The sequence below is a fragment of the Panthera leo genome, chromosome C1, assembly GCF_018350215.1.
Source record: "Panthera leo isolate Ple1 chromosome C1, P.leo_Ple1_pat1.1, whole genome shotgun sequence".
Classification (NCBI taxonomy): domain Eukaryota; kingdom Metazoa; phylum Chordata; class Mammalia; order Carnivora; family Felidae; genus Panthera; species Panthera leo.
The window spans coordinates 184,773,948-184,792,000 of NC_056686.1; the positions used below are offsets into that span (position 1 = coordinate 184,773,948).

Here is an 18,053-nt window from a genome sequence, read left to right on the forward strand (position 1 = left end):
TTATTATTTATAATTCCTTTTCTTTCCAAAATAGCTTTTTCTATAAATGAGTGTGTATATTCCTAAATCACATTTAGTTTGATATGTCTTTGAACTTATATGATATCACACCTTATGTTTGTCTGTAATTTACTTTTTTACTAACATTATATTTCTGACAATCACCTAAGTTATTGCCTTTGGTTATAGTTTGCTTATGTTTCAATGTTGTATAATATTCCATAATTTGAATAAACAAGAATTTATATATCCATCCTTCTGTCAGTGGACATTTTGGAGTAGTGGTTATTTTAGTAGTAAACAGAATGAACCAATAACTTAAATCCAGTTTTCTGGAAGGCTCTCTGAAGCTTTTGTACAATTCTGGGATTGTACAATTTTTTATAGTTATTAGGAGCCCCACTAATGATTGAGAATGAATTACTCTCCAGGTTTACTAATCTGAGGGTCAGAGTTAAATTTAAATTGGCTTTAAAAAACAGTATGGTACTTTCTGCAGACCTGAGTTAGTGGATAAAGATTCACACTGGTCTCAGCTGGAGCTTTAATACTATTTGCTGATCCTTTTACTATTCCCCCTTTCATCCCACCTACCGCCTCAAGCTGCTACTATAAACTTCTACCATTCTCCTCAGGGCCCCGACTCTTACATTCTCAACTGATGGTCTTGTTTCCTTCATGGATTTCCTGTCCATCTGTCTCCTAACATGATCTATGTCCATATGTATCCTTCCCTCCAGGGTCAGAGGAAGAAGTGTTCCTATGTTAGGAGGAGTTAGCTACTCCTCTGAAAGGCTGATTACCCTCCTGCCTCTTGTCTTCTGTAGCTACCTAGACTATCTGTACTGTCAATTTCCCTGATATTCTCACCTATAAAACTGGTGAAATATATATTTTTTAATGTCTATTTATTTTAGAGACAGAGAGAGCACAAGTGGGGGAGGGGCAGAGAGGGAAGGAGACAGAATCTGAAGCAGGCTCCAGGCTCTGAGCTGTCGGCACAGAGCCTGATGCAGGGCTTGAACCCACAAACCATAAGATCATGACTTGAGCCGAAGTTGGACACTTAACCTACTGAGCCACCCAGGCGCCCCAAAACTGGTGAAATCTTTAGCAGTCTTCATACTAATTGTTTGGTCCTAAGTTCCCTTCTAGTCATTCTGCTTTACCTTTTTTTCATTGCCAACTTTCCAAAAATATTTATTCTAAATTATTCCACATCTCTAGTTTAGTCTCCAAGGCACTGTATAATCTGGCTCTGACCCCCATACTTAATGCTAAAATTTCTCTTGCAAAGGTAACAAAGGCCCAGGCCCCAACTTTGGATTCCTTTTGACAGTTTTCAACACTGCTTTTGACACTGTAAACTAAACCTTCCTTAAAGATCTCCCCTCTTCACCTGTCTTAAGGAATTCCTATCTCTCTGACCATTCATTTTCAAGTTCCATCATTGAATTTCTCTTCCTGGAGATAATTCTTACAGACTCTTCAGAGTTTTGATCTTGGCCAACACTGTTTCCACTTATCCAACACTGTTTCCTTGGGCCATCTTATATGCCTCCATATGTCTAAATCCTAATTGGCATATACCTTCTCCTTTGAGATCCAGATCAATATATTCACGTCAAACTCCACAAGAGGCTGAGGTGAGAATAATGGGAGGACAACCACCTACCTTAAATAGTGAAGTCAGGGTAGACTTCTTTAGAGAAGTGTAAGTTGAAACTTGAAAAAATTAAGAGCTCGCCAAAAAAAAAAAAAAAAAAAAAAAAAAAAAAAAAGGCAGAAAAAAGAGTAAACCAGGTAGAGAAAGGCCACAATCAGTAAGGTTCAAAGAGTTGGTTTTTCTAGGAAATTAAAGACCGGTATGGCTGAAACACCAGGGGCAAAAGAGAAAACAGAAATGAGTTTCCTAATGCTGAACCTGCTCACCCAGAACTGTGCAGCACTGGTCCAGAACAGGCCTCTTCCCATCTTTGCCCAGGGAAAAAGCCTGCCTTTAGAGCCTCTTTTTAGGCAGCCTTATCACCAAAGGGACAAAGGAAAAGTTGAGCTGAGCACAGCCAGTATACTCTTCCTAAATTTTCCAATCAGACAAGTTTCTCTACCTCTCCAGGCAGAATGAATAAAGAAGCAAAGATAGGTATTCTCAAAGGAGTCATCATAATAATTGCCCATGTAATTTAAGCCAGACACAAAAGGTAAAGGGAAAAGGGGATTGATTGATAATGAAAATGGGTGGGATCAGGGTCCTGGGAATCTCAATTAAATAGACAGATTGTGGCTGGGGGAGTTCTACAGGAAAAGAGTATAAAAGGATAAAAGGATAATGGCCCAAAGCCAGATATCAACAGCCCAGATTTCAGTGGTACCAAACTTTGGTTCTGATCGATTCAAAAAAATGACTGTGGTAGTATGGCTATGATGTAATGGAGGAATAGTTGTTGGAGGTGAGAAGATCCAAAAACTGAGAAAGCAGGTGGATAATGAATTATCCACACGAATGACACAGTTCTAGGGATGGCAAAGAAGGAGATGAAGAGAAAAACTGAATCAACAGCTGAAGTCTTCAGTGGTTAAGATGGGAGGGAGAACATTAAATATTGGTGATGAGGGGAAGAAGTGGGAATGAGTTTTGAAGAAAGAAAAGAAGGGTGTGAAATGGTTCGAAAGAGGCCATGGATACAAAGCCATCTACTCCACCTCTTGGCCCGAGATGCTTTGGGTGTGCGAGATAAGACAGCTTCCACATGTGCAGGCTGCAATAACAGCAAGGACTTCAGAATTGAGGCAGCTTTCAGTTGTGCAAGGAAGCATTCAAACAAGAAGTTGAGGTTGTAGGACAGTTTGCTGATCACAGAGTAAGACACTCTGGAGGGCATTTTGAAGATCACAGTGAAAGGATTTGGGAGTTAAGGAAGGGACAAGCAGGTCATCATTCATCTTGTACCCTGCGTCCTATTCACATAGAATACAACGTAAATAGTACTCCCTGAGTCCTGCATCATGAGGGCCCTGGGGCTAGTAACTGAAGAAGTATAAGGGTGGGCGTTTGGGGGAAGCTTGGCCCCAATAGAGATAAACAGAGGTAAACAGAGAACTATTTCTTGCAGTCTGTTAAGAAGGGTGGGATTTTGATTCTAATTTTAAGTTATCAATGTCTTTGTTGGTAATGCAGCTTTGGCAAGGGCTCATAATGGCTTTCCCAAAAGGTACTAAATCCTGATACTCTTACTTTCTAAATATTTCTCAAGTTAATCCTCTTTTCCCTCTCCCCACTTGTCACTGCCTTAGCTGAGGATCTTTTTCTTTTCCCTGGGTTTTTGCAGAAACCAGCATCATTATCAGCCCTGCCCCTATGGAGTCCTGTGTTTCCCCACCATGTCAATGCATATGGCATTTTTCTACCCATGCTATGCTTTCTCGTCCCTTTGTATTTGCTCTCTTCTCCTGCATTGTCTTTTCTCTCCTCTATGGTTATTCATATTTTGAGACCCATTTTGAGTACCATTCTTTTAATTTTTTGTAATGTTTATTTATTTTTGAGACAGAGAGAGACAGAGCATGAATGGGGGAGTGTCAGAGAGAGAGGGAGACACAGAATCTGAAGCAGGCTCCAGGCTCTGAGCTGTCAGCACCCAGCCTGATGCAGGGCTCGAACTCAGACTGTGATATCATGACCTGAGCTGAAGTCGGATACTTAACCGACTGAGCCACCCAGGTGTCCCAAGTACCATTTTTTAATGCCTTTCCTGACCACCCCCACTATGATCTCACAGACATTACTATTCCCGATTTGTGACTCTGATACCTTGCAGGACTCATTTCTATTTGTCTCCCCAGTTATGCTGTAAATTCCTTGGGCCAAGAGTTATTTCTTATATCTATTTCTATCCATAGTGCTTCACACATAGTAAGTTGTCACTAAAAGTTTGTTGCATGGATGATATAATTCATCAAATAACCCATCCATCTACTATGTTTTACACCACAGGGTATCTCTCGATATTTTTCCTTTTTCTTCTTTCATTAACATCAAAGGAACGTGGTCCCCCACTTTCCTCTCATGTTCAGTCACAAAGCCCTACTCCCAGCTCTTTTATGCATCCAAAAGATGCTATCAGTTCTTTCATTCCCTCATTTATCTCCTCACTCTTTTTGAACTGGCTTTTTTCCCCTCTGCCATCAAGTATATTCAGGTTTTAATTATTCATCCCCAATATCACCACCTTGGCTATGCTACTCCTTGTAGACACTTTATTGTCACATCTTCCCACTAATGTGAGTTGCAAAAGTATCTATTTTTCTGCTTAAACAGCAGCAGCTGTCAAGATTGCGCACGCGCGCGCGCACACACACACACACACACACACACAAAACCCCACAAAAACAAAAAATAAAACCCTTAAGAAAGTAAATATTTTCCTAATATTCCATAATTTAGCAAGACTAATGCACAAAAGCGAAGCCAAATTTTAGAAATAACTATTCGTTTTGGCCCATTTAATATTTTAGATAAAGGCTACCTTCTTTTTCAGGCCATGACTTGGTATCTTTGTTGCTCAGAGTCACATAGATAAAGCCCAGAAGGATAGACAGTTCTTAATCTTTGAATGATGACACTTTGAGAACCTGATAAAAGGTACATAGATCCCTACCCAAGAAAAATGCACATTGTCATTTTTTGCTTAGTTTCAGAGGTTCACAGATTTTCTGAAGCCCAAGCATGGACCTAGTTTTAAAATTCCAGTTTAAAATAGCAGTTATTAGAGATGGTTTAAAGGTTTCCTTTGTGTTCTTTATGTTCTAATTTTCCCAAAATGAAGATATTTTCTGTTGAGATATGTTTTCTAAAAAAAAAAAAAAAAATCCCATACTATCAGTATACTTAAAAAAATCTTGCAAAATAAATTTATTAAGTAGTGAACTTGTCCCAGACTGACAGACTTTGAATTAGAAATGGTTGCCATAGGGGTGCCTGGGTGGCTCAGTTGGTTAGGCTTCTGACTTCATCTCGGGTCATGGTCTCACAGTTTGGGTTCGAGCCCCATGTTGGGCTCTATGCTGACAGCCTGGAGCTTGGAGACTGCTTCGGATTCTGTGTCTCCCTTTCTCTCTGCCCCTCCCTTGCTTGCACTCTGTTTCTCTCTCTCTCTCAAAAATAAATAAAAACATTAAAAAAAAAAAAAAAAAGAAATGGCTGCTATAGGAGGCACTCAGTTTTCCCATCTGTAAAATGGAGTAATTAACATTAATCAATCATTATGTTGTATAGATTAATACTTGCAAAATCCTAATAATTGTGATTTTTCCGTGCTCCCTCTGGGTAGTCTGTTATTTAGGTTGTAGTTTTCTTCTTTAGTCTGAAGCAGATATAATACCACAGCTGTTTCTTCAGCTATTCTGTTTTTTTGTGAAGGAACACCTGCTTAGAATGTACCTAAGGAGTTATTTCTTTGTTTTTTTGATAATTAAAGCACTGCTATGGTGATGGCTGACATCTGGATTCACTTTTAAAGACTTCACTGTGTTTTTCTGGCTCCTGGGAGATTCATGAACTATAATGCATTAGATGGAAATGTGGTGATGTGCTTCATTTTGCAACAGCAATTTTACTCTTGCTTTGTTATTTCCCCACTGCAATGAGTGAGAGCTGCCACTCTGTTACTGCTGCTAAGAGATTAAGGGAACTGAGTTGAGCTCCAGAAATTTAATATGCCATATAATGCCTGATTTATTTTGATTCTGGCTTTGATTCGAATTGATAAACTCACTTGGGACTACTCTGCAGAATTGACATCCAGGGATTAAATGGGTTTGTTTGTTTGTTTGTTTAATAAACTGGTTCTGAAATAATTTCTTTGGGGGAGCATGAAAATCTAGGTCTCTTAACTATTTCCAACATAACAGAGAAAGAAAAACTTGGTAGAAGTATTCTAATATTATAATTTCCTCAAAAGCTATTCTTCAATCTCCACTCAATTATAGCTCATTACACTTTTCTAAGATTTGCTTTCTAGAACCATGTACTTTTGTTTAAGGTGGCTATACATTACATCATCACTGCTCTATCTTGACATTCTTCTTGGCCTGTTACTTACAGGTGGAAATACCAGTGAAGACACATAGATTAGCCAGGGCTCCCAGTTGTAAGAAACATAAGCTAATTCTGGCTGACAGAGCAGAAAAGAAGTTTAAGAGGAAAAGGGTTTAAAGAATGGCTGGGAGGCTGGAGGGACAGTGTGGAACTGAGCTCCCAAAAACAATGCCCACAACCGCTCCATGGAACTGGCCCAGTGAGGTCACAGCCACTACTAACTACTCCAACAAACACTAAAAGCAACTGCTGCCATTTCTACTGCCCACTAGGGCCACTTCTGCACTAGGAATTTAACCTTGCGAACACTCCCACTCCCAAATGTCTGATGCCTTTGCCAGCAAATTGGTTTACAAGCAGAATCTTTCCTTCCTCAAGCTACTAACTTCCAGTCAAAGTCTTATGCAGGTGTGCTGGATGTTGAAGCCCAGGTCATATGTCTGCGCTCTAGCTGCGAGAGTCTGGAAATTTCATTTTCAGAGCTTACCTTGGGGAAGCAGCACTTACATTAAGACTAGGAATTCCCTAAGCATAACAAGTAAATATTTAAAACAACCTGGGCACCCAGAGAATATGAAAATGTTTTCTACAGGAAAGAATTAGTATTTTGAGAGTGTATGCTAAGAGCCAAGTGCTTTAAATAGATGACACTATTTAATCTTCAACAAAATAAATGTTTTGACCCTGTTTTAATGATGGGAACATTGATGCTCAAAGAAGTTGTTAGTAGCCCCAGATCATTTTGTGGGTAAAATGGAGAACACAGATTCATGTTTAGGCTTTTTTCCTTCAGAATTTTTGTCTTACAACGTACCTTGAATTTCCATTTCCCAACTTCTAATTCATATATAAGCAGCACTGGACCAAGTAGTGAGGTGGAAGGAAGACTAGAAGCAGCAGCTTTAAGAGCAGGCAACAAGGGCTGCATTGGCTGCAAGAAAATTTAAAGATAATAATCAAGCAGACTAAAAATAGGTCAACTTTATCATCATTAATATCATGTGACAGCAATTCCAAAGAATGTCACCAATAAAACATTCCTTCTTGCTGAGGTGAAATGTTCCCTACTCCTAGGTACACCAGTATCTATAAGGAGCCTTCAACTTATTTTTTTTTTTTAATGTTTTATTTATTTTCTGAGAGAGAGAGAGCATTGAGCAGGGGAGGGGCAGAGAAAGAGGAGGACAGAGGATCCAAAGAGGGCTCCGTGCTGACAGGCTGACAGCAGCAAGCCCGATGTGGGGCTTGAGCTCACGAACCCTGGGATCACGACCTGAGCCAAAGTCAGATGCTCAACTGACTGAGCCACCCGGCACCCCAGATGCCTTCAACTTAATTTTCAAGGTTTTTTAAAATGAAGGTTGTTTAGCAATTGTCATTGAAGTGCCATGAACAGTTATATGTTCCTGGAATAGACCATAAAGGGGCCATTTAACATGTGATGTACCTGAGTACCTATCTTTTAATATTATTCCTAAGACAAAATGAATTCTAATTTTAATTTTAGAAGTATATTTCTCCCAAGTGTGGCAGTGTGAGCAGAGGCTCCTTTACCTTCTGGTAGCACCAGAGGCTCTGATAAGGCAGAACCTTCTTGGAGAGTCCCTTTGGTAGCAGAAACTGTCTTGGCAAAGTGGTTCTTGGTGATAAGAAAGGAGATGGATCCCAGTAATTTATACAGTGGAAGAGGAAGCAGTACTTCTTCTTCTTTTTCTCTTAGGTTTTTTAATATTTGTTTTTGAGAGAGAGAGAGAGAGAGAGAGAGAGAGAGAGAGAGAGAAAGCGGGGGAGGGGTAGTGACACAGAATCTGAAGCAGGCTCGGAGCTATTAGCACAGACCCCGACTTGGGGCTCAAACTCACAAACTACCAGATCATGACCTGAGCCAAAGTCAGATGTTTAACCGACTGAGCCACCAAGGTGCCCCGGAAGCAGTACTTCTTTAAGTTGGCATGAGAAAGACACTGTTTAAATGAATCCCCGGGTGTACAGAATATGAGATCTTAAAGAATTCCTTTACCCTATCACCAAGTCTTATAAATTCTATCTCCTAAATATCTCGCAAATAAGTTCTCTCTTCACCTTGGCCTATTCAGATCCTATTTTATCTAGACTACTGTAGCATTCTGCTACCTGCTCTTCCTTCCTGTCATTAGTTTCAGCTAATTCTAATCTTTTATGCACATATCTGTTGGAGTGATCCATCTAAGTATGAGTAAGGTCATGAAATTCCTTGCTTAAAACCTTACAATGACTTTCATGTCCTTCAGGAGATGCCATGCAAATTCCTTTGCAAGACTCAGAAAGTTCTTTAAGATGTAGCTGTTCCCTACTTGTATGGTTTCATCCTTAGACATTCTTTAACTCAAACATTTCAGTATAGCTAATCTGAACTACTTGCACTCCAAATGTGATGCTCTCCAAGGCCTCTCTGCTTTTGAATATTCCGTCCATTCAGCAGCCTACCTCCTATTTGTTGACCTCTGATAAGTCTTCTCTTTCCCAGACTCACACTACATTAAGTACTCCATACTCTGTGCTCCATCCTACAGTACTGGAGGTTTACTTTCATGTTAGAATGTAAATCACAGAAAAACAATTGTATTCTGGTCTGGCTTCTCCTACTAGACTAGTAGGGTTTTTGTTTGTTTGTTTGTTTGTTTGTTTTTAAAGTGCTGGCTATGTCTTTTATCTTGGCCATCCCAGCATTCAGTGAAGTTTTTGGTATAGATATATACTCAATAAAATTTTTTAAAAATACATGCCAGGCTCTACACAGTATACAAGCTGCAAAGGTGGTGGCTGTCTGGTAGTAAGAGTGAGTCAAATTCATATAACTAAAACATAAGGCATCAAATATGCCACAAGTGAAGTTTAAATAAAAAGCTGTGATGACTTTAAGGAGAGAGCTCCTAGTTCCAATTTTGGGGTGAGGTGGGGGTACAAAATTAAGAAGGGTCAAGGGAGAAGATGGCATTTGAGACGGATTCTGACAAGAGGAATTGTGATATTTGGAGATGCAGCAAGTATAAGGAATATGTTAGGTCACATACTGATATAGTAAAGCAGAAGGTATAATACAAGATCAGAGTAGTCTCACTGAACACGTAAGAGAATATAGGGAAAAAGCTGGAGAAGTAGTTTCGGCTTCAAATGCTAGCTAAGGAGTCAGTATTTAATTTAGAAGGCAACTATAGTGTAATTAAAGGCAGTAATTAGCAGAAGACAACTATTAGAGCAATCATAATAGTCTGAGTGAGGAGTTAAAAGGTCATCTTTAACAGGCGGTATAATATAGACAGGCAGACAGACCTGGGTCACTTACTGGCGATATGATCTTGAACATGTTATTTAAATTCACAAACCCCAAATTTCCTCATTTATTTCAAAAGACTGTTGTGATTAAATTTATGTAAAGAGATTAGCACAGTACTTGGCATGTACTAAGTGCTTGAATTAATCAGTGATATTTCAGCTGCAACTGATAAAAATTCAACTCAAATCAGCATAAGCAAATAAGGGAAATTATTAAAAGGCTACTGACAAGATCAATGGAACAGAATAGAGAGCTCAGAAATAGAACCACACATAGATAATCAAATGATCTTTGACAAAGGAGCAAAGGCAATACAATGGACCAAAGAGTCTTTTTAACAAATGGTGCTAGAACAAGTGCACATCCATATGCAAAAAAAAAAAAAAAAAAAATCTAGACATAATTTTACACCCTACACAAAAATTAACTCAAAATGTATCGTAGACCTGGGACACCTAGATGACTGAGTCAGTTAAGTGTCTGACTCTTGATTTTTGGCTCAGGTCATGATCTAACAGTTTGTGGCATCAAGTCCCATGTTGGGTTCCACGCTGACAGTGCAGAGCTGCTTGGGATTCTCTCTCTCCCTCTCTCTCTGCCTCTCCTCAACTCTCTCTCAAAATAAATAAATAAACTTAAAAATAATGTAAAATGCAAAACTAAAAAACTCCTAAAGATAACATACAAGAAAATCTAGGTGACCTTGGGCTTGGTGATGACTTTTTAGATACAACACCCAAAACACAATCCATGAAAGAAAAAACTGGTTAGTGGGACTTTATAAATATTAAAAAAATATATAGCTTTGTGAAAAAAACTGAAGAGAATGGAATGACAATCCACAGGCTGGGAGAAAATCTTTGCAAAGCACATATCTGGTAAAGGATTGATATCTGAAATCTATTGAGAACTCTTAAAACTTAGCAATAAGACAACAAACAGTCCAATTTAAAAAGGACAAGAGATTTAAGCAGACATCTCACCAGAAAACATATAGAGATGACAAATAAACTTATGAAGACATACTCAACATTACATGTCAGCAGAAAAGTATAAAATAAAATGAGATACCACTACACATCTATTAGAATGGCTGAAAGCCAAAACACTGACAACAAATGCTGGTGAGGACATGGAACAAGAACTCGCACTCACTGCTGGTGGGGATGCAGAATGGTGCAGCCACTTTGGAAGACAGTTTGGCAGTTTCTTACCAAAGTGAACATACCCTTACCATATGATCCAGCAATCACACTTCTTGGTATTTACCTAAATGACTTGAAAACTTATGTTCACACACACACATAAAAACGGCACACAAGTGTTTATAGTAGCTTTATTTATTATTGCCAAAATGTGGAAGCAACCAAGATGTCCTTCAATAGGTGAATGGATAAACAAACTGTGGTACGTCCATACAAGTCCATACAATGGAACATTATTCAGCAGTGAAAAGAAATGAGCTACTATACCATGAAAAGACATGAAGGAAACTCAAGAGCATATTGCTAAGTGAAAGAGGTCAATCTGAAAAGCCCACATACTATAGTATTTCAACTATAGGATGTTCTGAAAATGGCAAAACTTGAGACAGTAAAAAGATCAGAGATTGCCAGGGGTTTGGGGTGGGGAGTGATGAGGGATGAATATGTTGGAGCACAGGAGACGTTTAGGGCAAGGAATTTGTTCAGTATGATACTGTAATGGTCAGTACATGGCATTATACAGTTGACAAAATCCATAAAATGTAAAACACAAAAAGTGAGCCTTAATGTAAACAAACTATAAACTTTAGTTAATAATTATGTAACAATATTGGCTCATCAATGGTAACAAAGTTACCACACTAATAGAAGATGTTAATACAGGGAAACTAAGGTGGGGAGATAGGGGAAATATGGGAACTCTTTGTACTTTCTATTCAATTTCTCTGTAAACCCGAAACTGTTCTAAAAATAAAGTTATAAATTTAAAATTTTTCTAAGCAGTATATATAAAATTCATGTAATTGAATATAAATGAAAAGGTTGTGCTTTAAAAAAAAAAAAAAAATGCTACTGAGGTGATTCCCAGAAACAAAGACAGCCCAGGGCTTTAGGGACTAAAACTGAGAATTTTTTTTCCAGGATTTTATTTAAATTCAAGTTAGTTAACATATAATGTAGTACTGGTTTCAGGAGGAGAATTCAGGGATTCATCACTTACATATAACACCCAGTGCTCACCACAAATGCTCTCCTTAATGCCCATTACCCATTTAGCCCATCCCCCCACCTGCCTCCCTAAAACTGAGAATTTGATTTCTGTTTTTTTGTTTGTTTTCTGATAAGTAAGCAGGTTTTCTGAAAACCTGCTTTCTTCATATGTCAGGAATAATGGTATTCCCCACTGCCTCCACCAAGAAAGACCTAGATTGATATCTGAGGCTGGTGACAGTGTAAGGAGTCTGGGATACTAAGTCAACTAGGAAATTATATTGAAGCCTTGAAAAATGATGCCCTATGTTACATGATAGCAAACAACTGGCAAAACTGTTGCCTACAATAAGAAGATGAAAAATGAGTCTAATGAAAGTTTTAAAAACTGAACGTATTTTCAAATTGTAGATTCATGTGTCTTCATTCCTGAATGATATTTTCACCAGGTATAGGATTCTGAGTTGACAGTTCTTTTCTTTCAGCACTTGAAAAACGTTATTTCCTTCTGACCTCCATGTGTCTGATAAGAAATTTCCTGTCATTTCAATTTTTTTTTTTCCTATAGGTAAGGTGTGTTGAAGTAAAATGAACAAACCTCTAGGAATCTCTAAAGGAAAGAAAGTTTTATTCAAGTCCAAGTTAGGACAGCTGAGGGGGTTACACAAACTTCACAAAGAGAGTGCTCCACAGATGAATATTTGGTGTAGGGTTATATACATTTTTTTACATAAAAAGTTACAAATTATTAGACAAAGAACATTTCAGAAAGTTGCAGACCTTATCTTAAGTTGCTAATAGACGTAGGGCTATATGATTTAACTCCTATGGGAATCAGGGAAGTTTCTTCCTTTTCCTTATCTTTTATTCAGAATGCTCCTTTTTGGTTATTTTAACAAAGCAGATGTACAATATGTTCTTGGGGAAGAAATAGAGCCCATGCTTTGAAATTTTGTCAAGTTACTTTGTCCTTGGCTGGTGTTAAAGTATAGCTTCCCTGGGAGCCCAGTAGCAGAGCCCACAAACGTTAAAAGTTGAAAATTTCCTTTATCAGGTGTCAGCTTTTCCTGGATGCCTTCAAGATTTTTCCTTTGTCTTCAGTTTCCACAAGTTAAACTACAATGTACAGTGGCATAGATCTCTTTTGCTTTATCCTGCTTGAGGTTCATTCAGATTCTTGAATCTGTAGGTTATGTCTCGCTAAATTTGGGAAATTTTTAGCCATTATTTCTTTAAGTGCTTTTTCAACCCTACTCTCTTCCTCTTCTCCTCCCAAACTCTAATGACATGAATATTAGACCTTTTGTGATAGTCTCACTACCCTCTACGGCTGTTTATTTTTAATTTTTTTCAGCCTATTTTCTCTTTGTTATTCAGGTGAGGTAATTTCTATTACTCTACCTCAGGTTCACTGATTCTTTCCTCTATTTCCTACACTGCTTTTGAGCCCATCCACAATGGTTCTTATGTAGGTTCTTTTTTTTTTTTTTTTTAAGTTTTTATGTGTTTATTTTGAGAGAGACAGAGACAGCATGAGTGGGGGAGGGAGAGAAAGAATCCCAAGCATGTGGGGCTTGATGTGGGGCTCAAACTCATGAAACTGTGAGATCACGACCTGAGCCGAAACCAAGAGTTGGATGCTTAACCAACTGAGCCACTCAGGTGCCTATGTAGGTTCTTTTTTATGTCTTCTATTGCACTGTTGAGACTTTCTCTTTTTCAATTTTGTTTCAAGTGTGTTTGCAATTGTTTGGTGAAACATTTTTATCATTGCTGCTTTAAATTCTTCACCAGAGAATTATAATACCTCTGACACTTCACTGTTGGTATCTATTGTCTTTTTCATTCAGTTTGAGATTTAACTCATTCTTGGTATGACAAGTGGTTTTCAAACAAAACCTGGAATTTTTCATATTATATGATTCTGTATCTTATTTAAACCTTTGGTTTTAAACTTTGATACCATTCCAGCAGGGGAGAAGGGCTATTAGCTTGCTACTGCCAAGTAGTGATAGAAATCCAGATTCCCTGCATGGCTTGCTTTGACAGTGGATGGGAGGGAAGAGCTTCTCATTACTACTGGGTATAGAGAGATATTCCAGTTCTCCACACAGTCTATAACGACACTGTGGTAGGGGTGGCCTCATTATTGCTGGGCAATGGCAGAAGTCCTGAATTTCCATATCGTATCCACTGACAATGTGGTGGTAGGAGAAGCCTGTACTGGAGATGGAGATAAAAGTCCAGGCTCTCTACTTGAGCCTCTCTGGCACCACCCTAGCAAGGGTGTCAAGATACCTCGTTCAACATGAGGGTAGAAGTCTAGGCTCTCCATTCAGCCTTTGCCTCTTGGGTGGCGCAGTGTTTCCTGTGACATTTTGCTGGAGTAGAACATTGATTTTCTAAAAGTTTGCTATCTTGCAAGGCTTCCCCTTCCCTCCTGCTGTCCCTACAGACAGCAGCCTTTCCTTGAAACTTTTGCTGTCTGTGCCTAATGGAGTTTCTGAGTTGCTGGATTCTTTAATTCTATAGTATACAAGGCAAAAAGAAAACCCAGTGTATTTACCATCTTATTATTCTTTGAGTCTCAAGGTCCCTGGCCTGTCTTTCTTTTTTCTACCTTTCAGAGTCATCTTATGTTTGTTTTATAGATAATGGCTTAGCCAAGTCTGCTTCCCTTCTTATTTTATTCCCCTTGTGCTTAAGTTCAAAGATCTCTGAATTCTATACACTAGAGTAGAATCTGGGTGTGGTTGTTTTAAGATATATCCATAAGTTTTGACATTCTTCCCTTCAAGTAGAGCCTAATTCTTCCCTTGAGTGTGGGCTGCACTTAGTGAGTAGTTTTTAACTAGTCTCCCTCCTCCCCAGCTCTATGCAACTACTAATCTACTTCTGTGCTATTTCCAGACACCTCATATAAATGGACTCATACAATATTTGGTCTTTTGTAACTAGTATTTGCCACTTAGCATGATATTTTCAAGGTTAATTGATGTTATAGCATGTATCAGCACTTTACTCTTTTTTATTACTGAATAATATTTCATTATATGGCTATATCACATGTTATTTATTCATTCATTAGTTAATGGACATTTTATTGTTTCCACTTTTTGGCTGTTTTGAGTAATGCTACTATGAACATTTACAAACAAGTTGCTACCTGGATATGTTTTCATTTTTCTTGAGTATAGATCTAGGAGTGAAATTTCTGGGCCACAGGGCAAATCTACGTTTAACATTTTGAAAACTGTTAAACTGTTTCCTCAGCAGCTTCCCCATTTCTACCAACAGGCATTTCTACCAATGCCTGACAGTTCCCCAACTTGTCCACATCACGACCAAGACTAGTTATTATCTATATTTTTCTATTATAGCCATCCTGGTGGGTATAAAGTGGGATCTCTTGTGCTTTTGATCTGCATTTCCCTAGTGGTGAGTTGAGTATTTTTCATGTCTTTTTTGTCTATTTACAGATCTTCTCTGAAATATCAGATCCTTTGCCCATTTTAAAAATTGGGTTCTTTTTATTGTTAATTGGTAAGTATTCTTTATATATTTTAGATACAAGTTCCTTATCAAGTATGTGATTTTCAAATATTTTCTCACATTCTGTGGGTTGTTTTTTCACTTTTTACTGGTGTTCTTTGAGCCACTGAAAGTTTTTTATTTAGATGAAGTCCAACTTAACTATGTTTTTCTTTTGACTCTTGTGCTTTTGATGTCATGTCTAAAAAGATTTTAGTTAATGCAAGGTCATTATTTACTTTTTTTTTTCCTCAGAGTTTTATAGTCTCAGTGCATACATTTAGGTCTATGAACCATTTTGAGTTAGTCTTTATGTATGGTATAAGAAAGGGGTAACAGCTTCATTCTTTTGCATATGGCTATTCAGTTGCCCTAGCACCACCTGTTGAAAAGACTTCTTTTGCCATTGAATTTTCTTCGCACCCATGTTGAAAATCAATTCACCATAAATTTAAAGTTTATTTCTGAATTCTCAATTCTATTCCATTGGTCCATATATCTATCCTTATGCCAGTACAACATTGTTTTGATTATCGTACCTTTGTAGTAAGTTTTGAAATGGGAGAATTAAGAGCCTTCCAACTTTGGTCATCTTGTTTCAAGACTATTTTGGCTATTTTGTGTCCCTTGCATTTTCATCTGCATTTTAGGATCAGCATGTACATTTATACAAAGAAGGCAGCTCAGATTTTGATAGGGATTACACTGAATCTGTAAATCAACTTTAAGAGTATTGTCATCTTAGTATTTTCTGATCCACAAACATGAGATGTCTTTCCATTTATTTAAGTCTTTAATTTCCTTCAACAACGTTTTGTAGCTTTCAGTATATAAATTCTTCATCTCTTTCATTAAACTTATGCCTATTTATTCTTTTTGATGATTTTGTAAATGAAATTTTCTTAATTTCACTTTTGTATTGTTCAATGCTAGTGTACAGAAATATGATTGATAGTTGTATATTGATCTTGCATCCTACATCTTTGTGGAACTTTTTTATTATTCCTAATAGTTTTCAGTGGATTCCTTAGAATTTTCTGTATACGAGATCATGTCATCTGCATGGTTTTACTTCTTCCTTTCCAATCTGATGGTTTTTATTTCCTTTTCTTGCCTAACTGCCCTGGCTAGAACCTCCAGTACAGTGTTGATTGGAAGTGGCAAGAGTAGACATCTTTATCTTGTGTCTGGTTCTTAGGGAGCCATCAGTCTTTCACCATTAAGAATGATGTTAGCTGTGAGCTTTTCATAGATATCCTTTATTAGGTTGAAAAAAGTCCCTTCTATTTCATAGTTTGTTGAAAAAAATTTTTTTTTCAGTCATGAAAGGGTGTTGGATTTTTATCAAATGCCTTTTCTGAGTCCATTACGATAATCATGTCACTTTTGTTTTTTCTTCTATTGGTATGGTGTATAATGTTAATTAATTTTCAAATGTGAAACCAACCTTGCCTTTCTGGGATAAATCCTACTTTGTGTGTAATTCTTTTTGTGTGTTGCTAAATTTGGCTTGCTAGTATTTTGTTGAAGATTTATTAAGTTTTTATTTGGTATTTCCTAACTTTTTAATAGTGGATTAAGTATAATGTATGCAAGTACAATTAGTTAAATCATTGCATTTTAGCATTCACTGAGTGTTAAAGATAATCCATAAGGTCTTGACACATAGTGATTATATGTTGCTGAAGCAATGGATTTTGCTGAAGTATATATTTAAATCATATGCTACAAGACCAGTGTAAAGAGTGTCACTTAGCTAGTGAGACTAGCCAAAAAGTAAGCTTCCAAATCCCCAGATGCCTTTATTCTCTAATTTAGTTTTGTTAGGCATTTGGGGGCAAAACTATATGCTAGAGTTGCATACCTCATCTGAAGCCCGTTCCTTTCAGTGTCCAATTTTGGTACAGAGGCATATGAAAGCACGCTAAACACCTGTCCAAAATCGAGAAAAACTGAAAAGATTTAAAACATTATTGGAATCTCTCAAAGAATATCAAATGCGATCTGATTCAAGTTCCATAAAAAAAAATTTTAGAAACCTTTTTCCATTTCTTTCACATTCAGTCTCCCATAGGAACCCATATTTGAGGTCTTCTTTTTTCCCCCATTCTCTGCTTTTCTGTATCCATTCATTTTACCTTTTAGTAGAGAAACTGCACATTTGTGACCCGTAGGCCAAATTTGGTCTATGTGTGCATTTAATTTGATAAAACATTTTAAATACAAATTTAATTAGTTTGCAAGATTTATAAATTAGGAAATGACACATAAAAATCTATGTATCTGATTTCTCTTGAAAAATTTGAGTTCGAAAAAAAAAGAAAAATTGGAGTTTGGTAAAATGTTGCCTTCATTTTACTACTGGCTGGCAGTGAATAGTGACTGCCTCCTTCAAATATGATTATTTTCTTCTAGTTTGCTGCGGTCTTTACCATTCCCTATTGTATTACACATGGCCAATTTTACTATTTATGATACAGGCTTAGCCTCTGTAGATATTGGAATTTATGACATTTTAATGCTATCCTTTTTAATATATATTAACTACGCTCTCTCAGATTCCTTCCAATTCTGCAACTTTTTCTATTTATTTTACTGAATAGTATAACAAAAGTTCTGAAAGCCTCACAGGATCCCCTGAGCAATGTCTAGAGTCCAGAGATAAGCTATGGCCTTTTGGGCCCTATAAACATATTAAAATTCCTGTGGAGACCGCTATCTGATGAAAACAAAGGGGAAATCCAAACAACTGGTTACACTAACTTTGTACATGCAAGACCTGTTTCAGGGAAGAAAAGCCCATCTCCAAGAGAGAATAAAGGGGGAAAGTGGTGGGCAGTCTGTGCCTACTGCTGTTAGCTAAGTAGAGATTTACAAAATTGGGTCTTCCTGGAAAAAGGAAGAGGAGATAGGG

The 18,053-nt window shown here is 37.5% G+C and overlaps 1 protein-coding gene across 1 annotated transcript in view; it reads right to left on the bottom strand.

The window, feature by feature from the left end:
* FTCDNL1 (formiminotransferase cyclodeaminase N-terminal like) overlaps positions 1-18,053 on the bottom strand; it is a 170,737-nt gene that overhangs the window by 150,438 nt on the left and 2,246 nt on the right. Inside the window, exons 3-4 of the mRNA XM_042949635.1 lie at positions 17,004-17,091; positions 6,912-7,028 (exon numbers count right to left, since the gene is read on the bottom strand). The gene's annotated coding sequence lies outside the window, so the exon portion shown is untranslated. The remainder of the gene's footprint in view (positions 1-6,911; positions 7,029-17,003; positions 17,092-18,053) is intronic.